Here is a 6,000-nt window from a genome sequence, read left to right on the forward strand (position 1 = left end):
CCTATCCCGAATGCTGTGTTTCTATATTTTCATCATCAGCCATCGACCATATTTATTACTGGATATCTCTATGAATGGTGAGGAGAGACTGTTACTGAGGGGGAGAGGAACGGTCCTGGGGGGCAGAAATGGCGGCTGGGGGGAGCAGAGCTGTGAAGGTGAGGAGGAGAGTCGGGTCGGGGGGAGCAGGGGAAACCCCTAATCATCCCCCCAGCCCTTTAAGTGCCCAGCAGTGGGTCACACGCGCCGCCGGCGGCTCGCGCGCGACTGGGTCTGAATCTCCGTGACCACGGGACCCGATCGCCGCCAGTATCCCGCGATCGGGTCACAGGAGCTGAAGAACGGGGAGAGGTGAGCGTAAACAAACCTTCCCCGTTCTTCTCTACAAGACATATAGCACATGTTACCTGCTCCTCGCCACGCGGCTCCATGGCCGGCGGCGGTGCTGGGAGCTGTTCAATGGGCCTGACGCGATCTCTGGGCGAACGGCTCCTGGGTGGGGTCTCCTCTCGCCTCAGCCGACGTCGGAGTCTGGATCTCCTCCGGTGGGAGGTTGGTGAGTCGCCGTCCCGACGTGATGGACGAGGCATTCTGAAGACCTGAAAAGGCAAAAAAAAAACAAATTTTAATAAGAATATTATAATAAGAGTTAGTATTAGTGATAAATATCAATAAAAATGATACAAGTCGCGGTTATTCGCCGTAAGTCGCTGAAAATCGCAGTGAAATACAGGAGATAGCTCTCTGAATGTCACTCCGGCAACTTACTAAGGAGAAGTGAGCTGAGAGGTCCTCAGACTGAAGTGATCAACAACCTGTGACCAATCACAGCACCTCACACTGGAGAGTGTGGTGAGGCTGAAGCATTATGGGTGGAACTGCATACAGATGTGCGTAGTTCAAAATTAATCATTGGAGTTTGTTATAAACCACCCAATGTTAATGAGGAGGTGGAGACTCAGCTCCTTGCACAGATGGAAAGGGCTGCAAGGGCTGGGACGGTGATAATAATGGGGGATTTTAACTACCCAGAAATTGACTGGATTAATGGCACTTCTGGGACAGTTAAAGGACAAAAATTTAAAAACCTATTGCAGGACAATTTTATGGTGCAGTTTATTGAGGCCCCAACTAGGAATGATGCTCTGTTGGACCTGATAATCTCAAACCATGCAGAGCTTATTACTAATGTTCAGATAAAGGAACACCTGGGTAGCAGTGATCATAACATGATTTCATTTAATGTTAACTATAAGCAAGAAATACATACAGGAAATATTAAAACACTAAATTCTAAGAGAGCAAATTTTCCAAGGATGAGGGCTGCTCTCCAGGACTTGGACTGGGAGGGACTATTGGCACAGATGAACACAGAACAGAAATGGGAATTTTTCAAAAAGACTGTGTGGAACCTCACTGCAAAGTATGTTCCCATGGGCAATAAGTTTAAAAGGCTAAAAATAAAACCTATGTGGCTCACGGGCAAAGTTAAAAAAGCTATAAACAATAAGAAAGTAGCTTTTAAAAAATATAAAAATGAAGGAACACTAGTGTTGTTTAAATGTTACAAAGAATATAACAGGATATGCAAAAAGGAAATCAAGGATGCAAAAATTCAAAACGAACGACAGATTGCAAAAGATAGTAGGACAAACCCCAAAAAATTATTCAAATATATTAATAGTAAAAAGGTGAAGTCTGAGCATGTAGGCCCCTTACAAAATAATCTAGAGTGGGTGACTGGGGACAAAGAGAAGGCAAATGTATTAAATGTTTTCTTCAGCTCTGTGTATACAATGGAGCATGGGGGAGCTCATGTCCAAAATGGGGGTGGGAGTGACACAGCCCCAAATCCACAATGGCTCAAAAGTGATATGGTCCAGAAATATTTAGACAGAATAAAGGTGGATAAAGCACCTGGACCAGATGGCATCCACCCACGGATCCTAGGTGAGTTGAGCTCTGTCATTTCAAAGCCACTGTATCTAATATTTAGGGACTCATTAATGACAGGAATAGTACCACTGGATTGGCGCAGAGCCAATGTGGTGCCTATATTTAAAAAGGGAACAAAGTCTTTACCAAGTAACTATAGACCTGTTAGTCTAACTTCTATAGTTGGGAAGATACTGGAACGTTTAATAAAAGACCACATGGATGAGTTCTTGCTGGAAAAAAACTATTTAAGCAACAGACAACATGGATTCATGAAAGACAGAAGTTGTCAGACAAACCTGATTTCCTTTTATGAAGAGGTAAGTAAAACCCTGGACAGAGGCGTGGCTGTGGACGTGATATATTTGGATTTTGCAAAAGCGTTCGATACAGTTCCGCACACACGGCTCATGTGTAAGGTAAGGTCTACAGGATTGAATATATCAGTTTGTAAATGGATAGAAAACTGGCTGAAAGACAGAATTCAGAGAGTCGTGGTTAATGATTCTTACTCTGAATGGTCCAAGGTTATCAGTGGTGTACCCCAAGGTTCAGTGCTGGGACCCTTACTTTTCAATATATTTATAAATGATATTGGGTCTGGGATCAAAAGTAACATTTCTGTCTTTGCAGATGACACCAAGCTATGCAGTGGAATAACGTCCTTGCAGGATGTCTCCAATTTACAAGCCGACCTCAATGCTCTGTCTAATTGGGCGACTAAGTGGCAGATGAGGTTTAATGTAGATAAATGTAAAGTTATGCACTTGGGGGCTAAGAATATGCATGCATCATACATACTAGGGGGAGTACAACTGGGGGGGTCTGTAGTGGAGAAAGATCTGGGGGTTTTAGTTGATCATAAGCTCAATAATGGCATGCAATGCCAAGCTGCGGTTTCCAAAGCGAGCAAAGTCCTTTCTTGTATTAAGAGAGGTATGGACTCCAGAGACAGAGATATAATTTTGCCCCTGTACAAATCATTAGTAAGACCTCATCTGGAATATGCAGTTCAGTTTTGGGCACCAGTTCTCAAAAAGGATATAGGAGAACTGGAGAAAGTGCAGAGAAGGGCAACCAAACTGATAAGAGGCATGGAGGAGCTCAGCTATGAGGAAAGATTAGAGGAACCGAATTTATTCACTCTTGAGAAGAGGAGAATAAGGGGGGATATGATCAACATGTACAAATATATAAGAGGTCCATACAGTGTACTTGGTGTTGAGTTATTCACTTTACGGTCATCACTGAGGACAAGGGGGCACTCTTTACGTCTAGAGGAAAAGAGATTTCACCTCCAAATACGGAGAGGTTTTTTCACAGTAAGAGCTGTGAAAATGTGGAACAGACTCCCTCCAGAGGTGGTTCTGGCCAGCTCAGTAGATTGCTTTAAGAAAGGTCTGGATTCTTTCCTAAATGTACATAAAATAACTGAGTACTAAGATTTGTAGGTAAAGTTGATCCAGGGTAAATCCGATTGCCTCTCGGGGGATCAGGAAGGAATTTTTTCCCCTGCTGTAGCAAATTGGATCATGCTCTGCTGGGGTTTTTTGCCTTCCTCTGGATCAACTGTGGGTATGGAGTTGGGTGTATGGGATTGTATTGTGTTTTTTATTTTGTTTGTTTATTTTTTTGAGGTTGAACTGGATGGACTTGTGTCTTTTTTCAACCTGACTAACTATGTAACTATGTAACTATGTAACACTGAAGTAAAGCCCTCACACCAACAGTCATATAACACAAACCCTTATTAATTTTATATCATTTTATTGATTTTACTTATAATTAAACAGTATTGGGTGATTTTAATGGTTATTATTGAATTTGGCCACAAGATGGCGATCTTTTCTTCTCTGGCTGTAATACCGATCCCCGCCATAGATGTCTCCTATCCCGAATGCTGTGTTTCTATATTTTCATCATAAGCCATCGACCATATTTATTACTGGATATCTCTATGAATGGTGAGGAGAGACTGTTACTGAGGGGGAGAGGAACGGTCCTGGGGGGCAGAAATGGCGGCTGGGGGGAGCAGAGCTGTGAAGGTGAGGAGGAGAGTCGGGGGGAGCAGGGGAGACCCCTAATCATCCCCCCAGCCCTTTAAGTTCCCAGCATTGGGTCACACACGCCGCCGCCGGCTCGTGCGCGACTGGGTCTGAATCTCCGTGACCACGGGACCCGATCGCCGCCGGTATCCCGCGATCGGGTCACAGGAGCTGAAGAACGGTGAGAGGTGAGCGTAAACAAACCTTCCCCGTTCTTCTCTGTGGCTTGTCACTGATCGTCTGTTCCCTGTTATAGGGAACAGACGATCAGTGACGTCACACATCCAGCCACGCCCCCCTACAGTAAGAAACACACAATAGGACACACTTAACCCCTTGAGCACCCCCTAGTGGCTAACCCCTTCACTGCCATTGTCATTTTCACAGTAATCAGTGCATTTTTATAGCACTTTTCGCTGTGAAAATGACAATGGTCCCAAAAATGTGTCAAAAGTGTCCGCCATAATGTCGCAGTCACAAAAAAAAATCGCTGATCGCCGCCATTAATAGTAAAAAAAATGATTAATAAAAATGCCATAAAACTATCCCCTATTTTGTAACATTATAACTTTTGCGCAAACAAATCAATAAACGCTTATTGTGATTTGTGTATATATATATATATATTTTGGGGATATTTATTATAGTAAAAATATTGAATTTTTTTCAAAATTGTCGCTGTATTTTTTTTGATATCGCAAAAAATAAAAACCGCAGAGGTGATCAAATACCACCAAAAGAAAGCTCTATTTGTGGGGGGGGGGGAAGCCGCCAATTTTGTTGCACAACCGCGCAATTGTCAGTTAAAGCGACGCAGTGCCGAATCGCAAAAAGGGGCCAGGTCCTTTACCTGCATAATGGTCCGGGTCTTAAGTGGTTAAAAGGGTTTACTGCAGGGCACATATTAACGCAAAAGGGGAAGCTGCCTCGGGCCCAGTTATTTTTGTGGGGTCCAAAGCAGCTGCCCCTTGAGCCCAGGGGTTGCTCATGGTTACAGGGGCCCATGCTGCCTCCCTATCATATCAGTGTAGCTGAGCGCTCTCCCCTCACACTGCTGCACAGAACACTACAGGTCTCGGGTTTGCTGTGCTATCACAGGGAAAAGGCAGAGCTGCAGGTCGTCTGTGTGCTCGCAACCTGCTACCCCCCCCCCCTTCCTGTCAGCAGCCAGCTCTGTCTAATCGCTGCTCGCTCGCTCTTCCCCCTCCCTCCAGCCAATGCTGTATCCTGGCCTAGGCCAACAAGGCCCAGGCCTAGGGCAGCACTTTGCAGGGGGGCAGCACGGAAAGAGTCCCCGCTGGCTTCTGCTACACTGTTAGTGTAACACAAGCTGCTTCTAATTCTGACTGTCCTCTCATCCTGGACCACAAACCTTCCTCACTGTGCTCTATGTTTTCTGCTGCACCATTGGCATGTTATATCTTCTCAGTCCTCTCCATAAAATGATCAGAAATTTGTGCTGAATGTGGAACTATAGGCAACACTTTTTTGTTTCATTCTAGATAGAGTAAGGGAGGGTTAGAGCCCCTGTCTGTTTATTTTTTTACCATCCCTGTCCCATTGCAGAGATTTCCCTTCACTTCCTTCCCCATAGCCAAACAGGAAGTGATAGGAAATCTATGCAAATTAAGGGAATCCAATGCCCCACCCCCAGGCCCAAGAACTAGTGTCCCCACTCTTAAACAGAAAGGGGTGTGGCCTTGACAGGAAGGGGTGGGCCATATTTAAATTAGGGGGTGCACGAGTTTAGTCAGGCCTAGGGCAGCACAAAACCTAAATACACCACTGCCTCCAGCTAAGCAGAACAAGCTGCCAATCAGAAGAGACTTGAGGGGCATGAATGGGACATGTAGTCTCAAGGAATGGCCTGTTCACGGAAGTCCATGTGGCCTGGACTCGGAGGAGGGAGTAACATCCACCAGGAGGGCGCAGTGTTATGGGAAGAGTTGGTGAGTGGTACAGTTACAACCCCCCCCCCTCCCCCCGTGAGAGACTGAGCTGCTGAAAAACCACCAAGCGA

Source organism: Rana temporaria, chromosome 2, assembly GCF_905171775.1.
Source record: "Rana temporaria chromosome 2, aRanTem1.1, whole genome shotgun sequence".
In the NCBI taxonomy this organism is placed as follows: domain Eukaryota; kingdom Metazoa; phylum Chordata; class Amphibia; order Anura; family Ranidae; genus Rana; species Rana temporaria.